The sequence below is a fragment of the Antechinus flavipes genome, chromosome 5 (assembly GCF_016432865.1).
Source record: "Antechinus flavipes isolate AdamAnt ecotype Samford, QLD, Australia chromosome 5, AdamAnt_v2, whole genome shotgun sequence".
Lineage (NCBI taxonomy): Eukaryota > Metazoa > Chordata > Mammalia > Dasyuromorphia > Dasyuridae > Antechinus > Antechinus flavipes.
The window spans coordinates 258,424,918-258,443,407 of NC_067402.1; the positions used below are offsets into that span (position 1 = coordinate 258,424,918).

The window sequence follows — 18,490 nt, forward strand, 5'->3', positions numbered from 1 at the left end:
AATTAAAAATTAATTTAAAATTTTGGACAATAATTCTCTTCAAAGAGACTGTGATTGTGCATTAAGAATTAGTTTTGGAATGTGGTAATAAAGCCATTTTTTATTTGATTCCTTACTACATATTTATTAATGTCAGCATTTTTTTTTTTTTTTTTTTGCTTTCATCAACTCAGATAAATCCTTTCAAGTAATTTTATCAGGCCTGACAAATCTACCAGTGCATATGATCATTCTCCGGGGGAAACTATGAGAGGAAATAAAATGAATCCTTTTCTTATATGTCCTTATTCATATAAGGGCAAATGATGCAAAGAACTTTTTCTGAAAAATAGAAGATAAAAACTTCATGTTTCTATCAGATATAAGAAATTATATATTCTACCCTCCACTATTCCCCCACCTTCCATGTGAATTGCACATAAAAAGTTTTATCTTCTATATGGCTTTTGAAGTATTATCATTCTGAAGATGAGATCTACCAACTACTTGATTCCCTTAAAATGAAGACATTACTTGGGGAAAAAACACAGAATTAAAGCAGTCCAACAATGAATTAAAGGAACTCAAAAATGAAAATCATATAGAAAAGAAAAAAATTGAATAGATCATTTCTCATAAAAGACTTCCATGAAAGAAGGATTAACCCAAATGCAGAGGGAAATTTAGCTGTTTCCAAAACCATTTAAAGATCCCAAAACAAAGAGTTCTTCAAAGTTGTGATATTGAATCATGTCCAGATGCAGTTTAAGGATAGCTCCATGATCTTTTATGCTACCAAAAAAAAAAAAATTGTAAATAAAGTCGATTGATAAGTATCGATTTAAGAGAGCATTTACATAAATTTGAAAATGAGAAGGCAAAAATAAAGATAGGTCTTCAAATAATATTATCTGATAAACAATTAACATTTGGAAATGAATTTTAAAGTTATTTTGATCAAGATAAATTAGGAATCTGAATTGTCAACAGGTTTCTGATATTAGTAACTTTCGATGTAAAAATTCTGACATGCAAAAAAGAAGAATGAGGAAGCATTCATGATGAAAATCAACCCATTATCCCCTTTTTTAGACAAGATGACTCATTTTGATTAAAAATATTATGTAGGTAGCCCATGAAATTTTAAATGTGTAGTATTGGTTAATGAATGTAGATGAAGTTAAGCACTTGTAAATAAATACTGATCAATTTGTAGTTCTAATAATTTGCCTAGTATTCCATGAAGTGCTGCAGTGGAATAAATCATTAGAAATGCTGAAACAAGATAAATCCTGAAACAATATGCTAGGCGTAATGTAGCAATTCAAATGTAGCTCATCCAAATTGAGATAATGTAGGACATTATAACTACCCTTTTCATAACCACTGAAACATGTTTATCAATCAAATTTAATTCAAACAAGTGTGGAATGATTTTGGAAATATTAAACAGTTGATCATATTTTTAATTAAAAATTAATTTAAAATTTAGGACAATAATTCTCTTCAAAGAGACTGTGATTGTGCATTAAGAATTAATTTTGGAATGTGGTAATAAAGCCATTTTTTATTTGATTCCTTACTACATATTTATTAATGTCAGCATTTTTTTTTTTTTGCTTTCATCATCTCAGATAAATCCCTTCAAGTAATTTTATCAGGCCTGACAAATCTACCAGTGCATATGATCATTCTCCGGGGGAAACTATGAGAGGAAATAAAATGAATCCTTTTCTTATATGTCCTTATTCATATAAGGGCAAATGATGCAAAGAACTTTTTCTGAAAAATAGAAGATAAAAACTTCATGTTTCTATCAGATATAAGAAATTATATATTCTACCCTCCACTATTCCCCCACCTTCCATGTGAATTGCACATAAAAAGTTTTATCTTCTATATGGCTTTTGAAGTATTATCATTCTGAAGATGAGATGAGGAAATCAGACTGAAATTCATGGTTTATGATGAGCAAGGAAGAAGATAGCATTTGATCCTGTTTGAATGGAGATAATGCAAAGTTCTTTTCCCTATACTACATATCTCCATGGGAAAAGAACTTTGCATTAACTTTGGTCCTAAGAACTAAGTTCCGATCCTTTTCTCGATGACTACTTTTATGACTTAACGTATTTTAACCTCTTTGGGTCTTACTTTCCTCAACTGCAAAGTGAGGTGGTTGCATTAAACCGTTCCTGAGACTTTTCCTAGTTCTAAATCCATGATAATCATAAATATGTTCATGTCAGTAAGCTGTATATGAAATTATTGATATCAATTAAATGTGAAAATATATTTATTTCATATAAGCTAATACTGAATATGAAATCATAGTAAAAATTCTACATATATATTTCTATCAGGATACAATAGGAAAGCTTCAACAAGAATTTGCAGATTCCTGAAAAGAACAATCCATGACTTCACAAGAGGTTCTGTCATCTTATCAGTTTTGTACATGACCCAAAAACTACAGGAAAAGATCAAACCAAAAATAAAGTATGTATGCAAAAATAGCAGTAATTTGTCATTGATTAATGAAAAGTTTTCACTATAATACTTTTTTAACCTATAATATGTTTTCTGATAATTGTGCCTGTCATTTAAACTGACAGAACAAGACCTCTAACATCTATCATTTGTACCCATTAGATTAAATCAGCTGGTACTTAATCTAGTCCTCTTCTTCCCAACATGAAAAAAAAATACCCATTGTAAAATTTCTAAGTTAGCACCTCTGTTGAAAGTGCAATTGCCAAATAGCTAAATTTAATAACATATATTTTAGATAATTGCATAAATATAATTTGTCAAAAACCTACATCGAAAAGTTACTTTTCCAAAGACTACTTTTCTTTGAAACATGTATTTGTACTTTAGAGAGGCAGTTTTATTATGTAGCTTTATAATCAACAAGCATAACACCTTGATTATTTTACACAAGACATCTCTGGTGTAGTGTGTTGTTTGGGAATTAAGAAAATTAAGTTCAATTCATTCTAGTGATTCACTAGCCAGAAGACCCCAAGAAATTTTCTTAAGGCTATTTACTTCAGACAACTCTTTAGGGTTTCTATTCTAGATGATTGTGATCTACACTAATGAAGTGTCCTATGCTACATTTTAGTGCAATTTACTTATGTAATGTTGGGTGTATCTGCCTCTCTAAAATGAAAGTGGATTGACTATAGTCACATTTAGAATATAAGAATTCTTAACTTTGTCTATGCAATGGGATACTACTTGATGGATTAGTAAAAAATTTATGAAATTTTAATACGTATGTACAGGCCTCACTAATTCAGAGTTAAGAATAAGATTGTGATTTAATTTTTTAAGTTGAAAAATTTGAAACATTTTGTTTAGAATTTTTGTAGCTGCTGAAATCTCAAGAAAAGAATAAGCAGAAACTGTGGTATGTTAAGGAGATGAAAATTATATATATATATATATATATATATATATATATATATATATATATATATATATATATATATATATATATATATATATATATATATATATATATATATATATATATATATATATATATATATATATATATATATATATATATATATATATATATATATATATATATATATATATATATATATATATATATATATATATATATATATATATATATATATATATATATATATATATATATATATATATATATATATATATATATATATATATATATATATATATATATATATATATATATATATATATATATATATATATATATATATATATATATATATATATATATATATATATATATATATATATATATATATATATATATATATATATATATATATATATATATATATATATATATATATATATATATATATATATATATATATATATATATATATATATATATATATATATATATATATATATATATATATATATATATATATATATATATATATATATATATATATATATATATATATATATATATATATATATATATATATATATATATATATATATATATATATATATATATATATATATATATATATATATATATATATATATATATATATATATATATATATATATATATATATATATATATATATATATATATATATATATATATATATATATATATATATATATATATATATATATATATATATATATATATATATATATATATATATATATATATATATATATATATATATATATATATATATATATATATATATATATATATATATATATATATATATATATATATATATATATATATATATATATATATATATATATATATATATATATATATATATATATATATATATATATATATATATATATATATATATATATATATATATATATATATATATATATATATATATATATATATATATATATATATATATATATATATATATATATATATATATATATATATATATATATATATATATATATATATATATATATATATATATATATATATATATATATATATATATATATATATATATATATATATATATATATATATATATATATATATATATATATATATATATATATATATATATATATATATATATATATATATATATATATATATATATATATATATATATATATATATATATATATATATATATATATATATATATATATATATATATATATATATATATATATATATATATATATATATATATATATATATATATATATATATATATATATATATATATATATATATATATATATATATATATATATATATATATATATATATATATATATATATATATATATATATATATATATATATATATATATATATATATATATATATATATATATATATATATATATATATATATATATATATATATATATATATATATATATATATATATATATATATATATATATATATATATATATATATATATATATATATATATATATATATATATATATATATATATATATATATATATATATATATATATATATATATATATATATATATATATATATATATATATATATATATATATATATATATATATATATATATATATATATATATATATATATATATATATATATATATATATATATATATATATATATATATATATATATATATATATATATATATATATATATATATATATATATATATATATATATATATATATATATATATATATATATATATATATATATATATATATATATATATATATATATATATATATATATATATATATATATATATATATATATATATATATATATATATATATATATATATATATATATATATATATATATATATATATATATATATATATATATATATATATATATATATATATATATATATATATATATATATATATATATATATATATATATATATATATATCTAGAGCAAATCAAAATGATAAATTATCAAAATGTATTTATAATATAACAATGCAAATCTACTTTTTCCAATGGAAAAGAGGAATAATCTACTAAATAATCTACTTAAGTATAACTTATTTTGAAATGAATAAATACATTGTACTCATCACTAGGAATATAAATATGAAAAATGTAGAACTTACCTCCTATGAAGTGACTGATACTTTGGTCCTGAGAATTTCAGAGTTGAAAAATAGATTGGATGACATGTTCCAAAAAATATTGGAGTTCATGTTGTCTAGTTTATTCAAGTGCTGCACTTTGACCATAATGGAAATCATTGGCATAATTTCAAAGGATAAGCTTTATATGGCTTATTAATTTTTATTAATTAATTTTTCCCCTCAATATCTAGGCTTGAAGCAGTGTAATCTAATGTATCAACAACCTGCTTCCAAATCATGACTTGTATCTTCCAATATCTGACTTATATATTTGCTGTGTTTCCTGGGCTAGTCACTTGGTTTCCTACAAAATTCTCTAAAAGTATACATTGAATAACTGCCACAGGTATACCCAGCTAGGATGAATTTCCTCATGAAGCGTTACCTATTTCGATAAAAAGTTCATGTCTTATTACATCTCCCCTCCCTCCAAGAAAATGTCCCTTCATCAAACATTTTGTTTAGAATTTTTGTAGCTGCTGAAATCTCAAGAAAAGAATAAGCAGAAACTGTGGTATGTTAAGGAGATGAAAATTATATACAAAAGTAAGCGTTAAAGCATTTTTATAATTTAGTGTTATGACTAGTTCTAGAGCAAATCAAAATGATAAATTATCAAAATGTATTTATAATATAACAATGCAAATCTACTTTTTCCAATGGAAAAACTAAATAATCTACTTAAGTATAACTTATTTTGAAATGAATAAATACATTATACTCATCACTAGGAATATAAATATGAAAAATGTAGAACTTACCTCCTATGAAGTGACTGATACTTTGGTCCTGAGAATTTCAGAGTTGAAAAATAGATTGGATGACATGTTCCAAAAAATATTGGAGTTCATGTTGTCTAGTTTATTCAAGTGCTGCACTTTGACCATAATGGAAATCATTGGCATAATTTCAAAGGATAAGCTTTATATGGCTTATTAATTTTTATTAATTAATTTTTCCCCTCAATATCTAGGCTTGAAGCAGTGTAATCTAATGTATCAACAACCTGCTTCCAAATCATGACTTGTATCTTCCAATATCTGACTTATATATTTGCTGTGTTTCCTGGGCTAGTCACTTGGTTTCCTACAAAATTCTCTAAAAGTATACATTGAATAACTGCCACAGGTATACCCAGCTAGGATGAATTTCCTCATGAAGCGTTACCTATTTCAATAAAAAGTTCATGTCTTATTACATCTCCCCTCCCTCCAAGAAAATGTCCCTTCACCAAACATCTTGTTTGCCTTATGAGGATTTCCCCCTCCAAGAATTATATGATGTGCTTTTTTTCATATCTAGTTGCTAGTGTAGCATATAATTATAAGTTAAAGTCTTTCTGAAGAATTATCAAAACAAAAATTTTCTTTTAAAAAATTGACTGACTTTTTGATCTCTAGAAACAATCGTAAGGGAACTGAGTTTAGTGAGGAGAGTTCAAACACTGAACCTCTCAGTGCTAGTAGGAAACTTTGGAGGACGTGAGCTTGCAGGTTTGAATAGATGGACAATATCTTCCTACACCAAGGAAATCACAACTCCCAATCACTGCAATTTTAGATCATGATCATGTATGCATGAGAGTGTCTTAAATTTATACTCGTCTAAATAATGTCATTCTATCATGATAGAAGTAGTATATACAAATAGAAGTTTCTTAGAAGGAAGTACTGTTTTTCCTGATATTTGTGTTCCAGATTCCAAATAGCATCATATCTTTGATTTCTATGCCTTTGCATATTCCACAATATGGAATTTACCTCCACCCCTTGCAATCCCTCACTCAAAAACTGCGCCTCTTCCATAATAAGACTTCCATAAGACTTTCTGGTGTGTTCTTTTTTTACTCCTTTCCTCAATTACTTTGTATTTACTCCCAGTATTCTGCATTCATTTATTTACCTGTGCATGTTGTTTTCTTTGTAATCAAATGAAATCTCATTGGAGCTGGTTTTTTTTACTTCTCTCTTTAAATCTACATTCTAAGCTTTGCATGAACTGACAATATATTCACTTTTTGTAGGCTTGAAATGGAAAGAGCCCCATTTGAAGATTCAGTAAAAGAGCAAATGGACAAAACAAAAAAAAAATTGCAAAACTCTTTTGGATTTTGTTAAAGTCAGTCAGCTCCGGGATTTAATTTTTCTCATTTTAAAAATATATTCTTTAAGTGATAGAACATGGTAAGAATTTTAATTGTAAAAAATCCCATTAATTAAAGCAATTTGACATTCAAATACAATTCAGGATGCTAGTGGTTTTAATCATTATGTTATGAGATGAATTTTTTCTCTATGAAATTAATAATATTTATAATATCACATCAGATAAAAAAGTTAAATTGCAAAAAAATGTTCATATAAAGCGTTCATGTTATGTAAAGAATTAAAAAAAAAAAAAGAAAAGAAAATTCTACAATGATCATGGTTATGGTTCAAGTCTTCTTGCCCTAAAAACTTTTGGTGAAGTTTTGCCATCAAATTAGTTGTCGTAATTTGAATTTCTTATGAAATGAAGTCTAAATTAATTAATAATTATTAATAAACAAGGTTCCTTTTTAGTCAAACTATATATAGTCAAAAATAATTAAAACCATGTATCAAATTAAAACATTCCAAGTGCTCAAAAATGACAAGCTTTAATAGCCACATATTGAGAATTCATCTCCCATCTTTTCTGTGTAAGCTTTTTTTAGAAAATCTAGAAAGTGAAATCGTTTGTTAATGACTCAGGAGCTACTATCATCAGGCTTTTTTTGCTTACATAAAAGCCCTTTATAATCACAAAGTAGCAGATTATTTTCCATATTCATGAAAAAGTTAAGTGATTTTTTTCATAAATTGACCTCTTAAAAGTCTGAAACTTAATTCTGAAATCCTAATTCAATATTAGAAATTGGAGTCTTGGCTCAGTCTTGATGTCAATATGATTTTTGACAAAATTTCTTGTTGTTGTTTTCTGGCCTTAGGTTTTTCACATATAAAATGATGCACTAACCCATAGCTACGTTCCCTTTTTGCTCAAATAGCTACAATTCTAAGTTGAAGGAAATACAGTTTATGTTATACCTTATTGACATTGTATGCCCATTGAGGCTAGTCTATCACAGTTGATCAGCACATAATTTTCTTGGTGCTGCGTACATTTTTCCCTTGGTTCTTCTTGCTTCACTCAGCATCTGTTCATATAAATCTTTCCAGGTTTTTCTAAAATCAACCTGTTCATTATTTATTTATAGAATAATACTCCATTATATTCATAAGGCATAGTTTATTCACTCATCTCCCAATTTATGGGCATCTACTCAATTTGTAGTGTCTAGAAAACTACAAAAAAGACTGCTACCAATTATTTTGCAAAAGTAGGTGCTTTTCTTTCTTTTATGATCCCTTTGGAATATAGACCCAGTAGAGACACTGCTAGATAAAAGGGAAATTAATAATTCTTTAGGCATAGATCTAAATTGATCTCAAGAATGGTCACATAAATTATACACTTCAACAACAAAATACTATATAAGCATCAATTCTGATAGAAATGGCTACCTTCGGCAATGAGAGAGAATCTAAATCATTTCCAATTTATCAGTGATGGACAGAACCAACTACACCCAGCAAAAGAACACTGGGAAATGAGTGTGGACCACAACATACCATTTGCATTCTTTCTGTTGTCGTTTGCTTGCATTTTTGATTTTTCTTCCCAGGTTATTTTTACCTTCTTTCTAAGTCTAATTTTTCTTGTGCAACAAGATAACTATATAAATATACAAATATACAATTGGACAAATACAAAAAGAAGTGTGTGGGGGAAGTAAATGAGGAAAATAATTCATTAAAAATCAACTAAGCAAATGGAAATGAATGATTCAATGGGATATCAAGCATCAGTCAAGCAAAACAAAAAAGAAAAAAATGTAAAATACCTAATTGGGAAAACAACTGATCTGGAAAAGAGGTCTAGGAGAGACATTCTAAGGATTATTGGACACACACACACACAGACACACACACACACACACACACAGACATACACACATATATTATTTAATATATACTTTAACATGTTTAACATGCTTGGGACTGCCTGCCATCTAGGGGAGAAGAGGGGATGGAGGGAAGGAGGGGAAAAGTTAGAATAGAAGTTTTTGCAAGGGTCAATGTTGAAAAATTACCCATGCATATGTTTTGTCAATAAAAACCTATAGTAACAAAAAAAAAAAAATGGTCAGATGATTTCAAAACCCAGCGAGCAATGCATTAATATTTCAGTTTTCCCACATTCTCTTCATCATTTATCATGTAAATTATGTATTTCCTGTCAACCTTAACCAAGATATGAAGTTTTATCAGCAATGCCTTAATTTGTATTTCTCTAATCATAATGTAGTACAGCATTTTTAATATGATTAGAAATGGCTTGTATTTATTCATCTGAAAAGTGTCTGTTCATATCCTTGGATCATTTATCAATTGGGGAATGGTTTGTATCCTTATAAATTTGACTTAATTTCTAGATATTTTTGAAATCAAGCTTTTATCAGAAACACTGGATAGAAAAATTGTTTCTCAGCTTTTTTTGCCTCCGCATCTTGGCTGCATTGGTTTTGTTTGTGCAAAAATGTTTTTTCCCTTTTTTAAAATAGTTTTTTAATAACAATATACATGCACATGGTAGAGCCCAGATGGCAGTAATAAAGGCAGGAAATTTGTCCAAACCCTTCCCCAGACTGTTCCAAATTCCTTTAAATAATGGATCTAAACAAATTTTAATGGATCAGAACACCCAAAAAGTAGAACATTTTCCAGCCAAAGGCAACTTATAAGCTCAGCAGAAAAAATATATGATATCAGGGAGAGAGTCCTGTAGATCAATCTCATTGTTATGGGAGTTAGAAGGAGTATATATAGACAGAGGATATGGATGTGAGTTGAAAACAAAGGGATAATATCTTTTTAAAAAGATGATGAAAAAATGATGAATATATTGGGAGAAAGGGAAAGGGAGAAATGGAAGCCTGCAAATTATCTGCCATAAAGAATAAAGAAAAAGCTTTTACACTGGAAGGGAAGATGGGGAAGAAAGGGTGAGTAGTGAACCTTACTTCCATCAGAATTGCTTCAAATAGGAAATAATATATCAATAGGGATATAGAAATCTATTTTACCCTGCAGGAAAATAGAGTGGAATGGATATGGGAAAGGGGAGAAAAGTGATAAAAGAGAAGGCATGTTGGGGGAGGGAGTAGTCAATAGCAAACCACTTTTGAGGAGAGACAGGGTGAAAGTAGAAAGTAAATAAATGGGAGAAAATAAAATCAGCAATAGTGATTATTAAAAAAAAATTGAAGCAATTTTCTCTGATGAAATCTTATTGTTCTCTGGAAAATGCAGGATGCTCTCAGGAAAACAACAATCCTGGCAAATTCTCCATGAACAATGCAAAATAATATCATATGCAAATGTTTTAGTATGATCAACTGTAGATAATTTTGTAAATTCTCAGTAATATAGTCATCCACACCTACTCTGAAGGACTTATGATAAAAATCTTATCCATATACAGAGAAGGATGTGATCAAGTCTGTTTATAGATTGAAGCATTGTTTATTACTCTGATTATCTCTCTATTTGTAACTATTTTTCTTGAGGACTTCTATTTTCATTAGGGTGGGAGATCTATATTTTCTTTCATAACTTGAATCTTATGGAAATGTTTTCTTTAACTACACATATGGTTTCTTAATTGTGGGTGGGGTACAATATATCAGAAAGTATGCAAGTGGGTACAAAAATTAAAAACTAACTATGGCCTGTTCCTCAAAAATGTTAAAAACAAATATAAAACAAATTGAATGCAACTGGGGAAAATACTAAATAAATAAAATACATGCAAAGATATTTTTCAACTTTCATTCTTATACAACCCTGTGTTCCAAATTTTTCTCCCTCCTTCTACTCATCAGCTCCCTTAGACATCAAGTAATCCAATGTATAGAAACATGTAAATTCTTCTATTCATATTTCTACATTTATCAAAATTGTGCAATTACAAAAAATTATCCATTTTCCATTTCACAATGTGTTTTCTACTTCCTCTTTAGCCATAAATTCCATCTTTCTCCACAGATTTGACTATTCCCTATTCTCATATGCTTATACTATCACCCTTTTTATCTAAATGATGAACATATTTGTTTTTTGCTATATGGTGTTAGATATTGGTGAAAACCTAGTTTCTACCATACCAATTTCCAGATTTCCCAGTAATTTGTGTCAAATAATGCGTTCTCAGTTGCTATTTTGACTTGTGAACTTAACCTACTACTCTAATTCCTTATCCTTTATTGGATGGTTTTGAAAATCACTGCATTAAAATATAGTGATACAGCAAGGCCATAGTTCTTTGCATTTTTATTTCACTAAGTCTTTTGAAATTCTTGATGTTTTGTCCTACCAGATAAATGGTGTTATTTTTCTAGCTCTATAATTTCTAGCCAGTTTGATTGCTATGAGACTGTATAAGTAAATTATTTTAGGTAGAATTTTTTTATATTAGCATGGCCTACCCATGAGCACTTATTTTTCAGTTGTTTAGATCATTTTATTTGTGTGAAATATGTTTTGTAATTGTGTCCATAAAGTTCCTGGCTTAGTTTTGGCAGGTGGATTACCAAATATTTTTTATTATCTTTATTTTAAATGGAAATTCACTATAGCTTTTCAATCAACTTTTTTAGGATTCTCTAAAATATTCCATCACATCTTCCTGATGGTTTTGTTTGCTTGTGACCTACTCTTCTATCTCCCTCTTCTTTCTATCAGTTTCACCACTGATTTTATTGAGCATGTTTCTACCTTACTGAATTACATCTAGTACTTTAGCGGATGCTAATACCATTTTAAGGAAAACTTATTTATTTTCTGCTCTCTATTTAGGGATGGGTGTTGTATTTTGCCAAATGCTTTTTTAGAATCTATTAATCATTTAAAGGAAAATCCTAATAATACAGAACCAGGTCAGCATTCCTGATATAAAGCCCACTTGGTCATAATGTATTATCCTGATGAGAACTGATTCTATTAATGTTTTTGCATGCATCAATATTTATTAGGGGAATGTTTCTCTTATTTTCTTTCTCTAAGAGTTTTGGTCCTTCTTGATTTAGGTGTCAGTACCATATTTGTGTCATAGAAAGAAAGTAATAGAACTCTTACTATTTTCCCACCTAGTTATAGTATATTGGAATTAATTGTTCATGATATGTTTGGTAGAATTCACTTGTTAATCCAACTGGACCTGGAGATTTTTTTCTCAGGGAGTCCATTGTTGGCTTATTCAACTTCTTTTTTCTAAAATGGGACTATTTATTTTATTTCCTCATCTCTTAATCTCTTCTTATTAATCTCTAATTAGTTCATCTTTCCCAATCTGACAAAATATTTAATATGTGTTTGCTATGTCCCTGTCCAGTTTATCATCATAGATATGTCCCTGTACAATATATCAGAAAGTATGCAAGTGGGTACAAAAATTAAAAACTAACTAGAATGGCCTGTTCCTCATATTCCACAGAGAAAAGTAACATAGAATGTATGATGAAGAGATCATTGTGGCAAAATACCAAATGAAGTAAAATAGACAACAGAAGTGTGGTAAATATGAAATAGATTCAGGAGAGCAGTAGATAGAATACTATAGTTGGCAAGGAAAGCGGTTTTAACAATTAACAACGGAAAAGACAAATCCCCTAGAGGACAATGGAAATATACAATGAGGTGAGAATCCACCATATACTGGCAGGCTAAATCCATAGAAGAGATTAGCTGACTAAAAGTGGTTGGGAAAGAGGATTACACCCTTGATTGGGGAATTATGTATGTATTGTCATTATTTTCAAAAAGTACCCAAATTGCATCACTATGTTAGAGTCCAGTTACAGAGTGTCTATCTGTGACTGATCAGACTAATATAGATTTGGAATCTGAGCTGTGGCTCAGATACAAATAATCCATGGGAGCATTTGGGGTGATGTCTCTACCTTTATGCATCTCTCATGTTTTCTGGGCTAATTCGATGCTGCTTTGTTCATAAAGCATAGCACCTTCCCTGATGAGAACATGTTTTGCTGTCCAGTCCTGTGCCAGTGTCTCCCATGTCATACAATCAATCCTACGTTCTTAAAAGACACTTTAAGAGTGTTCTCATATTGATTTTTCTGTCCACCTTGTGAGTATTTATCCTGTGTGAGTTCTCCATCAAATAAAACTTTTTGTAAGCATGCATTTGGCATTCCAACAATGAAGCCAGGAGTTCTGCTCTCTACAGGAGAGCTGGAATTGCAATGCTTGGCAGCTTAGTTTGAAAAAGGACCTTAGTGTATGGTATCTTATCCTTCTAGGTGATTCCCAGAATCTTAAGACAATTCAAATGGAAGCAATTCAGTGTTCCCATAAGGGATTTAGTACCCTATTAAGGAGGAGAAAGACACTATGAAGCATGAATGAGGGTTGAAAAGATATCATGAGGTGGAGCATAGCAGCCTAAAAGAAAGACTTTAGGGAAAGAAACTCTTCATCAATGAGAACATCTTTTATAGGGGAAATTTAAACTTGAGGATTTTATATCATAACTTGGCTTTTTGCCTCAAGGGATATTATAATCTTATCTTCAGGCTTCTCTGTTACCCCAACTAGTTCCCCAGGACTTCATCACTTGGGGACATTACATCTCCCAGAAAATTCTGGTCTCCAAAGATTTTCTATATAAATCTCTGTGTTAGGAAATTTTTCTCTCTTTACATAATAGAATTCATATAAAAAAGAATCTGTGTGTGTGTGTGTGTGTGTGTGTGTGTGTGTGTGTGTGTGTGTGTTTGCGTGAGTAATTAATTAAACTCTGTTAAAAAGAATTTCTCAAGTATTTGAAAGCATTCACAGGTGGGAAAATTATTAGACTTGTTGTATTCATGAATGAAAGTTATAAATATAAAAATGTAATTTTGATAGAAAATTCTCTAACCGAGGGATCCCAAAGGGAAATAAGTGGTTTCAAAAAATCTTTTTTTGAAGTGCTGAAATATTGAGGGACAATATATACAGAGCACCTTAGAACCACAGATCTCCTGATACTCTGCTTCTATAATCCCAAAGATGAAAAATATCCCTGAAAATGATTACTAATAGGCAGAAACAACTTGTCTTTTTCATCTTTTATCTTTTTTTTTTTCTTTCTTCAGTCCTAACCTTACCCAAAACTCAAAGCAGGTTGGCAGGCTATACTCAAGAAAAAATATATTTATGTACATATGTAGATATATTCATACAAACACATACTAATACACACAAATATGTATCTCCCTTTCATACTTTTCCCGACAATAAGCAAACTATAGTTAAGATATATTTAAACATATGTAGATATACATGTACATATATGTATACACACACACATACTATATATATATATATATATATATATATATATATATATATATATATATATACACACACACACACACATATATATGTATGTACACACACATGCACCTCCCATACATATACCCCACATACACACATATCTTTCCTATCACTATTGACTCCATTAAATTCTGCTCCTTCATTAAATTCTGCTCCACAAGTTGGCTTATTGTTACTTAACTCCCCCCACCCCGGGATTCCTTCTTTGACTTCTTCCTTTGAGCTTTGCTTCTCTATCCCTTCCTGCTTATTTCCTTATAGATTTTGGAGGGTACTATTACCCTTCATGGTAATATATGTAGTGTTGACAATTGAATACATTCCTGAGGTGAATAGGTTTTCAGAACTATGAGCCCTCATCCCTCTCCCTCTATTGCCTCTGGATCTATTGATCCTCTGCATCTCATTTATATAATATGGTTACTCTTTTTACCTTTACTCTGCCAATCTTTCTTTTGAGCTACCATATTGCTGATGTTAATCTTAAACATATACATTTTCCATGTAAAAAAACAATCTGTCCATGTTTAAAGAGTTTGTCCATGCTGAGTTACTTAAAAGTTGTTGTGAGCTTTTTCTTCTCAAAAAGCCTCTGCTTTCTTCAGCCTCCAGCCAGCTCCAGTCTTCATGTCATTCCGGTGAAATCTCGACTTGTAGCGTCTTCCTCTCTAGAGCCTCTTCGACTGGCCCATTGGCCTATTTATGCTCCTTCCAGAGAGAGGGATTATGGGTAGTTCTACTTAGTACCTTGTTTCAGGTTCTGCCCAAAACATCTTCTTGTAAGATTAGATCAACTCTAATTACTTAGCAGTTAGTAAGGATTCCAACATCTCCCCCTTTCTTTTGTTTTAAAACATAGGGGGTTTCTGAGGGGATACACATAAATCCATCAATATGGGCCAGAACTTTGTAACAGATATACATGGTATACATAAATCCATCAATATGGGAGGCATTATACATAATTTACATAACAAATAACATGAATCATCCTGAAAATTTACACATGTCCATAAGTCCTAGAAACAGTCCAATAGGATTCCATTGTCCATTAGTTCATGTGCCAGGAATCTAATAATTCCTGTAAGCTCTGAAGTACTGCAAAAAGTCTCATCAACAATTTTTCATCTCAGGGAACCCAATGATTTCTGAAGATTTTAAGAATCCTTTTGACAGTCTCATTGTCAGCCATCTGATTCTTTCTTCATCTGTGGAAATATAAGCAGATCCTCTTCCCCAAGCAGTTAATCTAATTCCCTTCTATTTACCAAATTTGGGATTTCTCCTCATCATCTGGTAATTACATTGGAGCTGTTTGCATTGGATATTGTCTAGTTATCCCTCTTGGATAAAAGAAACAGACAGAAGCTCTCGGTCAGATTTCAGTAGAGTTACGCCAGAAGCCCTCTCTCCGAGGCAAGGCAGAATATTTTCCACTTGGCTGGCTGGTGGCAGAAGTGTTCTTCGGAGAGTGAAGATGCTACAAGTCGAGATTTCAGCGGAATGACATGAAGAGTTGGAGCTGGCTGGAGGCTGAAGAAAACTGAGGCAGAGGCTGAAGGACCAGACCTTTGGATTTGGTGACATTCGGAGAGAGCTCTTGGAACCAAGCAGAGAGATAGGCCTCTAAGCTAACCGGGCTATATTGGGACAATAAAAGATCTGAACTTTTATCACCTGGCTGCGTTTTGAGAAGAAAAAACTCACCACATTTTGGCGCCCTGAACGTGGGACAAACAGACCCCTCAGTGGATTTCAGTGGAAAAGCTACGATCCTGATTCAAGTGGAAAAGCCTCTGATCCTGATCCAGTGGAAAAGACTCTTCAACCCAGAAATTAGAGTGAGTACAACAAAGAAATTTTGTTAAAAGAGTTAAAGTAGAATTTCAGCTAAGATGGGACAGATATTTAGAAAACAGCCTGTTTCTGTTCAAGGAAAATGTTTATCAATCAAAGGACAGGTGGGGCATGATAGCAGCTGAAGTTACATCCAGAGAGACTTTAGAAATTCAGAACTCTGATGTCATCAACCAACAGAAAAGCAATCAGGATTACAGTTGGGAAGAATACAGGCCTTTTAAGACAACAAGACAATATCCAATGCAAACAGCTCCAATGTAATTACCAGATGATGAGGAGAAATCCCAAATTTGGTAAATAGAAGGGAATTAGATTAACTGCTTGGGGAAGAGGATCTGCTTATATTTCCACAGATGAAGAAAGAATCAGATGGCTGACAATGAGACTGTCAAAAGGACTCTTAAAATCTTCAGGAATCATTGGGTTCCCTGAGATGAAAAATTGTTGATGAGACTTTTGCAGTACTTCAGGGCTTACAGGAATTCTTGGATTCCTGGCACATGAACTAATCCTGTGATTGAAGAGCTCAACTCCTCAGGTCAAAAAGAGAGAAAATACACTGCTTACAGCAAATCACTGAACTTTTACAAACTGTAAAGGACATATGTCCTTGTTTCTCTCTTGATAAGGAATTAGATCTAAATGAATGGAAATTGGTTGGAGAGGATCTTTGTCAATTCTATAATAAAAATGGACCTAACTCAATAATTAATACATATAATGTAATAAAGCTCACAACAAAAAGTGCTCTTTGACATTTGCCCTTTTATGTTACATTTTCTGTTAAGTTTGGGTGTGGTTGATAAAAAGTTCTGAAAATTTGCAAGTTCCTTGAATGTCCATTTTTTTTTTCATTGAAAATTGTGGATAATTTTGCTGGATATGATATTTTTGGTTTTCTGTAGATATGTTCCAATATTTGTGGTCTTTTATTGTAGCTATTGAGTCTTATACAATTCTAATTGTTGCACCAGTGTATTTGAATTGTTTTTTTCTTGTTTCTTGAAAAATTTGCTCTTTGATTTGGGGATTTTGAAATTTGGCAATTATATTCCACACAGGATTTCTTTGAGGTGGTGGTCATTGGATTTTTTTTCTACTTCTACTTTCCCCTCATGTTCTATCACTCCAAGACAATTTATTTTCTGCATTATATTGTGTCAAGGTTCTCTTTTTGGTCACAAGTTTCTGGCAGTCCAATTATTTTTATACTTTCACTTCTTGATCTATTTTCCAGATCTGTTGCTTTTCTCATTAAATGTTCCACATTCTGTTGTATTTTCTCATTTTTTATAATGTTTTATTATTTCTTGGTCTGTTACAGCTTCATTGGCTTCCCCTTGCCCGATTCTAATTTTTAAAAATTATTTTAATCTTCAAGACACTGTACCTTGTTTTCTAATTGATTAAACCATCCAAGAAAAAAAAAAGTTAGTTTTTCCTCAATGTCTGTCATTTGATTTGTTGTAAAGGGCTGAAACTCTTAAAAGGTGTGCTTGAATCAGACAACCGAGCACTTAAGAC

General features: G+C 29.0%; 2 long non-coding RNA genes across 3 annotated transcripts in view; one reads left to right on the plus strand and one right to left on the minus strand.

Annotated features, from left to right (window-relative positions):
- Positions 1–18,490, minus strand: part of LOC127564429 (uncharacterized) — a 120,038-nt gene that overhangs the window by 9,195 nt on the left and 92,353 nt on the right. The window lies entirely within an intron of this gene.
- On the plus strand, positions 1,591–10,929 carry LOC127564435 (uncharacterized). Its single transcript, XR_007954269.1, has 2 exons — positions 1,591–2,478; positions 7,651–10,929. It is a non-coding gene; the product is annotated as an uncharacterized LOC127564435 (long non-coding RNA).